Below are 12,669 nucleotides of genomic sequence, written 5' to 3' on the forward strand. Positions count from 1 at the left end.
TTAATAGCCGAAATTCTTATTTAATCACGAAACGACAAGACACGGAAGATCTGACCTCTCAGCTAGATACTTGAAAATCTAGTACCATTAGACTAGCTTAAATTGAAAATATGCTCGACAATATATATGTATGAGGCGTTGTTTTCTTCTATGGTTAATCCGCCTAATATTATAATAGCTAAAACGTTGAAAGGGTTAAAGAAAATACAAGCTTTTAAGAAGAAAACAAGCTTTTTTCAACACTATCGAATTGAGAAAAAGTTTGGATATGTACAAATTTAAATATGTAGAAAAGTATACATAATCTACCGACCTAGCAAAAAACATCCAAAGCGGTAAATGTATTCCAGCCAGAATGAAGATAATGTACCTACATTATACATACCTATATCTACATATGTACATACTAAGAAAAATCTGCTCATGCCATATAGTTAATATTCTCAGGATCGGAAAATTTTACCGTAGTTTTATGCGTTACCACAAGACTCAAATTATCTATGAATTCTTCTTTTTCGGGGGCAGCTTTTCTGGCTGATTTTTATAAATGCATTTCGATATTACTCTTCTTCTGTGATTGTATGGAAAAAAACGTGGTCTCCATGTAATCCTTTCTCTTCTTTCTAAGATGGGCGAACGAGTCGAAATCCGACCACTAAGCTGAACATTATAATAATCTATCCGAAACAAAAGAACATATGTACATGTTTTTGTACATATGTACGTGGCTTTAGTTTCATTTAAATAAAACCGAATTCGTCATCAAGCGCCATTTTATTTACTGGCAAATCAGGAAAGAATGAAGCTGGAGCTGGAGCAGGAGCAGGTTCGTACCCCATTTCCCCAAGATGCGATGCGATGTGACACGATGCTCCACCCTTTGCATTCGTATACACTCACACACACAACACACATTCGCACATGATCCTGCAGTCGGCGTCGTAATCGAATGCATATATTCTCATTTCGCTGGAAAAAGTCAAAACTGAAAAAAGGAGCCAGCGAATAAGGCAGAAACGTAAAATTCGCGTCTGCGTTTACGCTTTTTAACTAGAAATGAATAAAACACGCATGTTGGATGGGATAGGAGTAGAAGTAGGTGGGTATGTAAGGGAACTGTAAAGGGTATGGGATGCGAATCGGTGGGGAGGTAAACGTAAACCCCTTTTTTGCAAACCACACTACACTCCCTCTCTCACTCACTCTCGCTTTTACTCACTTGCTATGTATCTGTATATGTGTGCATGCATGTATGTATGTATGGTTATATGTACTACTGCATATGTATGTATTTGTATGTATAAGTGAGTGGGAGGGGAGGAAGGAAGGGGAGTCAGCATCCAACAGCTGTACCACTGACAGTCAGCCCCCAAGCGTCAGCAGTATCAGGCGACGATATAGCAATGACGACGGCGGTCGGTCGTCAATTGCAAAGGCTGAGGGAGACAGAGTGTCCTGAGTTTCGTTTCGTCTTCCTTTTTTCTTTTCTTTTTTTTACTAACAAGCCAGTATCTTTAACTCCTTTCCTTTGAATTACGTATGTATGGTTGTATGTAAATATGCATATCTATATACGAGAGCGCTCATACATATGTACATTTTGAGATCCACTTGGCCCCACACATTTAAATACATATGATGCGAATGTACGCGCATTAAAATTTGCACGTATGTACGTATGTATGTATGATGAACTATGTGCATGAACATGTATAAGTTTGCTCATTTCGCGGTCATGAGGCGAACACACAGACACACATGCATATGTACACATATACATATATGTATTTTCAGAAGGCTTGGACTGGGTTGGGGGCTTGCCATTTTCCATTTCCCAGCATGCTGACTGGTCGCTTTGAGTACAGAGTACATATATGTATATGTCGGCTGGAGGCAGTTTTCCGTTTTAATTTCGCGACAAAATGTGACTGGGAGTGTGGGTGATGCGTGGGTGCTTCCATTTGGAGTGGGAGGGCTAGGTACAGTTAGCTCCAGTGGCATACGAGTGCATTTATAAACATGCTTTTGAGGCCCAAATTTATAGCACTATTACACTAGCTACTTCCATAATTATAACAGTAACGACTTTTGTTGTTTAACGTTTCCAAGTGTCGAAATAAAAGGAAGAAGTTTTATATTTTTTTAAATCGAACATTATCATTGGTCATTATTAAAATAAAATTTTTTTGTTGACTTTAACGTCAGTATGGTAGGTATCAATTTGAAACCATTCTGTTCAATTACTTTTTTTTGTATTTATTTGTAAAATATGTCCAATGTTTGATGATTTTTTAAAAATGATTTTGTTGTTTGACTGAGTATATGGTATAGATGTAGTGCCTTGAACCAACAAATCAGATTGTATTTTAACTGGTTGACAAGTTAGCAGGCGCATATGTCAAAGACAAAGCAGGAGTTGTTTGTACTAATAGTACGTTGCCCCCTATTGCATTCAGATACATACATATATGTACATATGCATGCGCACACTCGGAGTGTCTGCTAACATATAGTATCTCCCAGATTAAATTCTACACTTATTACCACCCGAAAAATTGTTTACCCGCGAAGACTAGTCGCACTCACATACAACCATGTTTGCATATTAATTAATTACACAAATCATTAACAAATAATTGTGCACAGCCATAAAACAGATAGAGCCCATTGAGATGAACTGGCACCGTACGGCGACCACTCCCCGAAATGCATTTGCATGATCATCGGAGCGGTGCTGAGCGGTAAACGATCGGTAAATAATAGAGTATACAGTATGTACATAGATGGCTGTGTGAGTGCCTGAGTCTTGTTGGGTTTTCAGAAAGAAAACTACATTATAACTGATCGTGCTCATCATATATGTACATACATGTGTACCTACAATTACAGTATACCTATCTGTATGCGTGCGCTTTAGTGTGTGGGTAGTGTGGGATATATTAAATAAATACAGGTGATCAAACAAACTGCAAACGCTTGAGTCGCGTTCGGCTTCAGTCCGGACAACGCACGAACTCATGGAGCCATCGTAATTGGTTGAGATATTCATGGCTTTAATGATTAGATTTCCAAGATTCCATTCCGAATACATTGTATATATATATACATGCATTTGTACTACCAATATTGTACAGTATATTTAACGGAAGGGACTTCTGACAACGCACAGGCGATAGTAATCTTCATCGCTGGCCGCTAAGAAAAGACAGATACATATTTCAAAACAGTAACTTATTACCTTCTAGCAAGAAGAATGATTCGAACCAGAAAAAACACATCTAGTATATAGTACAACATACATCCCCAAGACAGGCCTCACATCAGCAGACCAGGCCTACTATGATCAGATTGCTTGCATATTTATAGATTCATTGAGTCCGATCCGGACCGGTCCGTCCATCCATTCATTAACCCATTCAATCCGATTATCGGTGTGAGAGAGACTCTCTTTACGGATAGTTTTCACAGCTCAAATGAATTTTTGTTACCGAACTTTTAAGGTGATAAAATGCTAATTCGGATCACATATTTTGTTTGGCTCTGCCCTTCTCCGATCACACAGACAAACGATGCTACACTCCCAAATCCGATACAGTCTTTAACAAGAATGATTGACGGAAGACACACTTACATACATAGTTTCCAGTAAGAAGAATTCATAATTTTGTTTTCGTAAAGCAAAACGAGAAATACTATACATACTAGTTTCTGGGGAGAAGTTCTTGTTTGTATTTCCAAGTTCCAATATCACGGTACGGTACTCTCCTCGGGAGATACAATATAAATACATTTCTGGGTATCTACCAGTCGGGACAAACAATGGAGGGTTTCGGGGTTCTTTGTGATATCGCAGGTGCCCCATGTCCCTGTGCGTGTGGCTAGATGTTATGAATGAAATCGTAAATTTCTGAGCTATTAGGCTTTGTGAATATGATGATAGAATATATGATTAGTTTGAGTGTTTATGCTTTAAAATGGATAGATATTTCTAGATATGAATATCCCAAAACGAATTTTTTGTTGTCTTGCATCCAGAGTATACACATATACATAGATATGTATGTATATATGTATTTATGCACATATTTAAGTATGGTCCTCTCCTCTCCCAATTCTAGTCTATGATTATGATGTATTTATACGATTTCACCTTTCCGATCGGTTGCCTCATTTGGTGTTATTATTTTTGATTATGTTGTTGCTTTTCTTGGGTTCGGTTCGATTCGGTTCGACACTTCTTCTCCTTCGCCTCTGTTTTGTAACTGTTCTGTTCGCTCTCTATGTGGGCTGACACTTTTCCCGTTGACAATTTATTGATACTCGTATGATACGGCGTTCGTTCCATTCCCACTTTTCATTGACGAGAATTGCCTTCTGACTACCCTACGTGTCCCGCTTAGCCCACACATTTTTGTGCGTGTGGCTCGAATACCTGGGGTCGCTTGAATACCACCTATATACCTGTATATTGGTAGGTATACCTGTGTAGCTGTATCTGTATATTTATGTGACGGCTGTGCCAGCCACATTGCTGAGATGAACATAATATTATGGATGATTCTTTGTTTGATTTGATCGTTTGTCTATTCCCAGTTAATACTATAGCCATATTAAGGGAATGTGTTGAAGATTAAAGTTTGTAGTAGTATTATCGAAACATACAAGTGTACAAGTGTATACTTGTCACATGTACATACATATGTATGTATCAAAGCCATGAGCAAAAGCAACGAAGCACAGGGAAACTGGGCTCTGGTCAGCAACAAAAAAAAACAACAACAATCAGAATCCGGGAGTGACAGCGAAACGTGAATGAACTGAACTTGACCGAAATTTGGTGTAAGAAAGTATTGGGATTGGGGGTGTGTTAACCGGTCAATCGCCGGGTTTGACAGCGACAGCCATTCCACTGCACGAGTCTTTAACGTAAGACGGACATTTTTCGAGGTTGTGTGTTTTGTTATCGTAAACTTGTATTACCCTTTTAAAAAATTAGGCTCGTGCCGTGCAAAGTACATGATATTATAGACCTCATAGCCCACCCTTTGCTTTATTTTGTTTTCATTTTGCTCATTTTGTATGTCTGTTACTACCGCCGATACATATCTATTTATATGAAGATTGGTCTAGAACCTTTACACAGAGGCAGATTATCGCCAGATTATCCAAGCTCGATCAAAAGTAATCGTTTCTAAAGTTCGGAGTTCAACTTGACTTAACCCTTCCATAGACAAGCTCCCTTTTATTTATTTATTATTTATTTATTATTTATTACATTGCCTGGATTGGGAATCTATGACTGGATTCGAGTAGTAGTAGTATTTCTGTAGTATTTCCATTTTCCGCATACGTTTTAAAAGCACAAAATGGGGACAGGGCAGTCTGGACGTTCGGTTGGGTAGAGCGGTTTTCAATTAAATTCGTTTAGTGTGTCACTTAGCAAACGATGATGGTGAAAATGCTGATACTTTACGGTTCTTAATCCCAAATTAATGCCCAAGCAAATCTGTGCGGGTGAGCCACATTTGCGTTGCTTTATTTGTTATGCTTTTTTAATTCCGGAAGTCAAACGCCTTTGTCCACCACAGTCTCGTCTCCCCTATTTCGTTCATTTAAAACTCTGTTAAAACAATTATAATTGAAACGCAGCCTCTCCTTGCCCAATTCCGGGTCGGCAGCAATCAGAGCATCCCCATCCCATCCCTCAATCTCGACGTCCGGCTGCATGCCGGCTGCCTGCCCGTTGCCCGCTTGCCCTTGACCGGAATTGCCAGCATAATTATCCGTTTACCGTTTTGCGCCATTATTACCACCACGACAACATAATTAATTAAAATTTTGTTAAATCTCTTTAGCTCAGTTGGTCTGGTCTTTGCTGACATTGTCGCTTTTCTCCTTCCATATTCCAGCTGTAATGACCATTCCTCTCCATCGAAGGCAGCGATCACTTATTTGGATGGTATATTAATGAATCTTTTTGCGTTCTCAAAGGGTCCTCCATCAGTGGATAAATTGTATAGTGGTCACCAATTCCTTCAGAAGGCATTTTGAGAGCTCTAGAGAATTTACACCAACAAATTCTAGCATCATCGTTAGTCAGTAAATTCTGATCCAGTGCATCATTTTTGTCCAGCGGGGCAGACGGACATGGCTATACAGACTCAGCTTTGGATGCTGATCGACAATATATAGAACTTATTGCGTAAGTCGTAATGGGTTCCAGTTCCATCATTACAATCATCTCAACAATTCAGATTTTGCCCTGCTCAAGGGTAAACAACTCTAGAATAATTCCGTGTGAATTAACCCAATCGGTTACCTGCTGAGGCAACAATATCATCTATCGATGTGTGTAAAAAAGGTGCTGAACCTACACGGCATACATATGTATAAAAGTGTAAATAAACAGAGCAACAGAATCTGAGCCCATTAGGTTTACGTGCATAGGTATGAATGTACGTATGTAGCATGGATTCCCTGGGTACCAGAAGCAAGTTTCCATTGTCTAGCCCTGCAGGTAGACGTATTTCGGTCTGGCTCAGGTTGCTTGCGCTGTGCTTCCGGTTACAAGAAATAATACTTCCCAGTTATATATGAAACTCGTAGGAATACGCATTTGGCAAACAAATTCTTGCTTATAACGTGGATTCACTAGACTACTATTATTAATATTATTTAATTTGGACCTTCGACCAGATAAAGTGTACTGGACTGGATCTTATACGATAATTTCCATAATTCTATGTATCTGCAGATGACACAAGTACACGATTGATCCTATTAGTATTGATAGATTAGATCTTTTCAGAGCTATAAATTTATACATTGGACGAGGGTATTACAGAGAAGCGAATTACTATAGCATGTTACTGTACTAATAGAAGATGTTACGCTATGAGTTGCGGCACCTATAAAAAAAAGAGCAGATTGATTTGCTTAATAGGACAGGCAAAACAGACTGCGATATCTCTCACTTGAATGAGAAATGGGGAAAGCATATAGGGAAAGAGAGGAACCACGACCGCTAGTTATTTGATTATAATTTTAGAATACCAACACCAGCCGTTATATCTGGGATCTGGAGCCGTTGTATATCCGCCAGGGGCGCACACTGGACGAGGAAGAGTGTGTGAAAGAGACAGAGAGAGAGAGAGAGAGAGATAAATAGAGAGAAAAAAAGCGCATGGAAGAGGTAGCTAGCCACTGAATTGATCCGATCTGATCCAAATTCGAAAATCTGGTATATATGGTCATTCTCTATGGTTCTACGCCCTGTATGGAACGAAACATAATTTTGAAAATTTTGTTTCACGCCTGTCACGGAAGTATCCACAAAAAAATTATATTGCTCTACCTCTAATAGTCTCTCAGAACGGACAGAAAATTGCTGTATCGACTCAGTATGAATGGAATGGTCTAAATTAGGAAGCAATGATCATCGAAAAATAAGTTGAGCTTTAGACCTATGTGAGTCGTTAAATTGACGAAAATGCTTGAAGTTTCAGATAAAATACGAGTATTAACGGATTAACCAATTTGCTGGATTTCACTTCCTATTCATTTTATTAGTAAGGGGGGGGGGGGGGGGGGGGGGCGAATATTCAGAAAAGCTAAAGCGCAGAAGCACGTACATAGACGCGTGTAAATAATTTATTATGTCGGATGTGTAGTCCTGAGGGAAAGAGATGGCGTAAATAGTCATCTTTGAGCGGAGGGATGCGAATTCATATTCATAAAAAGTAAATTAGCCAACGTATAGGTACATTTCGGAAATTGGGCCAAGAGTAGGATAAGGATAAAGCATGACAACTTATGTGGCTCACTCGCAGCGCAGCTCAGCAATAATTATGCAACTTGAGCATATAAATTGCTGCTTTTATGCCTTTTACGACCACTCGGGCAGAAGAGGATGCTGACTTATGCTTATGAGCCCAAATCGAACTTCCACCGTAACAAAATTAATTATATCCCAATGACACTGCGTAATGAGTGATTCAGTTTAGGAGTCAGAGAATGTACGTCCATACATAGATACATACATATGTATGTACATATGTACTGGTAATCTATTTGAATATGATGAATAGAAATAGGAAATTTAGGGAAATCGATAGTGAATCGAAATCAATTGAAGATAGTATGTATAATTATTTTCGATTGATTATTAGAACTTACACAGAGAACAGTTCGACTTCATACTATACATATATACAGAACAGACGTAATGTTCATAGTGTAGACACTTTTTTAAGAGAACAGAAAATCAAATTGACAACTCTGCAACAATAAGCAGCGTACCCTCGAAAGCAAGTCCTGTGAAACACAACTGGCAGAACTATGTATATTGTAGGTTATGTGGTTAAATTAACAATTACCTGTAATTTTTGTAATATTTATATTTTATTATATTTAGATATTGCGGATTTGGATGGATAATTTTTCAAAATTGTCTGAGTTATCTGATCAAATAATATTTTTTTTGTCTAGAATGCTCTACCTCTCTTACATCTGGCAAATGGCACGTGAACTTAACACCAGTGTCTCGTCGAGGGGGAGCAAAAGGCCCTGGGCAATTGGCGGTGCTGTGACTCCTTTTATTGATGCAGTTAATCGTATATCTCGGCACGCACGAACGACAAGGAGGAAAGACCAACAGTCGAGACCCCACACCCAGCCCTTGGACACGGACACCCCATTCTCTTGAGCTCCAACTCCCGAGCTGGCCAGACGGCCAGCTGGCCCATCGTCACGTTAAGCAGACGACGTACAAATGAAGTTCCTGTAAATTTCCGGTATACACCAAGGTAAATTAAACAAAGGCAATTAAAGCGTTAATGTTCTCGAATCGTGATCCTGATACTGACACGACGACAGAGATATCTCGCCCACTCTCTTCCATGTATACGTATCCCTTGATGAAGAGTTAGTGCCAACTCCACATTCGCTAACAGCATCGGCAACGGCTGCGGCACAGGAAGAAAGGCCAAGGATGATGCGACGTGTGTGCGAAATGGCCGGTAGGATAATGCTGCAATACGGATACAGATAGAAAGAAATGCTATCCAGGCGAGTACTAAACGTATCGTTTTTAGTTATTAAATTATTGAGAAATTCTACACTGAGAAGATAAGCAGTGGATATTAGATATCAAAGCTTTTAGCTTAAAAATATGTTTGCCTCTTTTGGTGCAGACAACAGCAGTCATTATCGACTATTGGGCTGTTAATTTAGAAAGTTTAGAAGGCAAAACTTTTCCGGATTTGTATGTGCAGTTTTTCTTTGTGCATCATCGGAGCCTTTATTGGGAAAATGGTAGCGTAGCGTAGCTTCGCTCTTGTTATAAGCTATCAATTATTTGACTTGCTACGGGATTCCTGGGAATATAGTGGGTGAGTTCGTGTTCGTGTCTGCCACAAAACATTTGATTTAATGGTGGTGACGGTCGCCGTCGTCTGGCGCGCTGTTTTGGTCGCTTTCGTAAATATTAATGAAATTATGTATTCTTCTATTAATCGCCAGGAGGATTCACTTGCACCAACCAAAGTTCAACCCCAGTACACCTTAGTGCACCTTATAGGTTTATAGGTAGGTGGAAAAGAAGCTGCTTACTTAACTAACAACTTGAACTTGGTTACGATTATTACACATACACCACCACGTCTTTATCTGTATTCTCATCCATACTATATGTTCATGTGTACTATCTATCTGTGTGTACCTATCTATGTCTGTATGTATGTATATATGTACATACATATAGTATATGTCACGAGGGTAGATGTCGTTTCATTTTTGCAAAACCAAAAAATCGATTTTCCATAATTCAATGTTAGAAATTTCAGATGCTAAAACTGCCAAGAATTTTTTATCCAATTTTTCACGGACCAAAAAAAAAAATTTGGGGGTGCCGTTTTGAGTTGGTTGAGCCTTGCACACAGAGGAAGTACCCTTCGAACATTGGCTTGTCCCATAGCTATCATTTGGTTATTAGAGCCATCGGGTAGGGCATTTGTAGAGCCGCGTAACAAGGATGGGACAAAGAACACACAAAACCTAAATGAAAAAAACTACCCCGACAAAAATTATAATGAAGTTGGTGGTGGCGAAGAAGGAAGGCAGAATGTGCGTTCGAAAACGAACAACTGTGAAACAGGGAATGAGCGAAAGGGAGCGGAATGGGCAATTTTTGCCACCTTCCGCCTGCTTGTGCAGTCGAAACACCACCATCACCACCCTACATCAAAATTAAAAAAAAGAAGAGAAAACAAAAAACGTAGGTTTATGTATATGTATATGCATGTATAAAAAAACCGAGATCATCCACTGTGATGAAAAAGAATCAGCCCCAGGTTTCAAGGACCACATATACATACATACTTATGCATGTACATATGGGTGGGGGTGTGCTTTTTTTGCGGAGCGTTTTATGTTGGTACGACATTAATTTGTATAGCAAGTCCATATTCGGAAAACAGAGAAAGTTAAGAGCAATGCTCTTTTACCGATGAACTGGCTTATTGTGGGGTTGATGGTCACCCTTCTAGGATTATATGTACATATATACTGTAGCTTTTTAATTTCTTTACGCATACATACGTACATATGTATGTATTGTTGGGGTTTTAAGAATAAATAATACAAGAAATGTACAAATGTTCGCAGTAGCCTCCCTTGGGGTGTTGAGGCACCTAGGAATTTAACGGCACTGCGCGCATAAGGTTACTTGCGAATATTGAAAAGTAGGCGATGAATATATGTACATTCATATGTATATGTACACGCATACACATCCATACGAAATAGCTGCGTGAGCTCCTGTCAACTGAGTAGGCAGGATATGCAGAGGGTCCCAAATCAAATCATATATATTATACGCTGTACATTTGATTGTATGTACATATGTACGTAAATTAGATAATTAATACCCTTTACTTCAATTTCCAATCATAGACAGAACCTATCAAAGAGGGAAAAAACTTCTTTGCACTTTGAGCAATCCGTTCAGTGGAGTGGTATTTAATTTACATACAAAGACAATAAACCTTTCCATGTACATGTATGTATACACATATGTACATACATATCTACATTCATACAAATATTGATTGAGGGGTGCATTTTTTAGCACATTGAGGGTGACAACTACTGCTGGATACATTTTTTTTTATTGATTTCAATATTGATTTTGCTGCACATTATGCCCACACCACACCACTGAAAGTTTATCGCCCGAAAAGGGTTTCAGCTGGCCCAGGAATTTAAACATTTTAACCCTTTTACTGTGATATTTCGACTGGAAAACTAGACGTAATCTGCTTTTCGAAGAAAGCTACATTGAGTACAGTCTGTGCCTTTGGACAGGCATACAAATTAAAGTTGAGGCTGCTAGCCGCTAACAGGCAAGAAAGTGACAGCCTTTCATATCAGATGGATTTCGACTTACTTACGTTGTACAAATGTACAAATAGCCTTAAATTCAAGATATAATTGATAATTATAAATATTATAATTAGGAGGTTGTTCATACCTTTGCAAATGTTGTTTTTCGAGTGATATGGTCTGTAGCGACTAGTTTGCATATAAACAGACAGGTGGATATTATATCCGCAAGGATAAAAAACAACTGTTTAGACCATTCATACCTGTAATTTCAAGAGTACACATATGCTACTATTCCGAAGCGATGCTTTGCGGCAGTACCACATAACCCGGAAACCCCGACTGTTCCCTTGTCTGTTAAACAAAATTTAGTATTAGCTGTAATTGTATATTTGTAATATGCCGATGGTACACTTCTGGGTTATTCAGCAGTCATTTTGCCCCACTTGAATAGGAAATTGTTACAACAAAAATTTTTATCGAATTCTAATGATTTTAAGTACAAACATTACTTTAAAAATACATAGTTCATTTAAACTTAGAAAAAAAATATTTAATTGGAATCATTCGAGTATGGTTGAATATTGTTGTTCTGATTCACATACTTGAAAAGCCAAACATTTTCAACCTGGACTGTATGGACTGCGCTTAATCATGTTGATAAATTCACGACATGGAGGAAAACCTCCTCATTCCCGTGAGTGTTAAAGAATAATTGGTTTAGTCCTGTGCCACAGTTACAGGTGTATTTTAAAACCCCCTACCGTCCCACAAAGGATGCAAATTTTTGAATTTCGTACTTATGGATGTGTATGTTGAACAGCAAGTGTAATTTGCCCGCACATTTCAACATTGCGCAATTTTCTATTTGACTTAGACTTGTTAACGAATATTCGAATACGACATATCGAATATAATATATTGATATCTGACAATTGCTGGCTGCTAGGAAACTATGCGGTAGTATTTGAATTAGCACCAAATTTGCCCGCCAGGTGTCGCTGTTTGTATTCATTTCATGTTGACATGCTCGCCATTCAATCTGGCAACGCCAACAGAAGGGACCATATTAACAATCGGGTCTAATAACCATCTCTCTCCATATCAATCTCACATCTCAAAATTTCTCATAACTTTAAAAATTTTTAATTTTTGGAAATTTTCAAATTTTGGAAAAATAAGAATTCTGTTTACTGGAGGGGGTGTGGTGAATCCATGGTGGAGTCCGGCTCCACCCAGCACCTGAGAAATTTAAATACATTTACAATACATACCCATACATATCTCGTA

The sequence above is a fragment of the Drosophila persimilis genome, unplaced genomic scaffold, assembly GCF_003286085.1.
Source record: "Drosophila persimilis strain 14011-0111.01,24,50 unplaced genomic scaffold, DperRS2 tig00000652-arrow-arrow-pilon, whole genome shotgun sequence".
Classification (NCBI taxonomy): domain Eukaryota; kingdom Metazoa; phylum Arthropoda; class Insecta; order Diptera; family Drosophilidae; genus Drosophila; species Drosophila persimilis.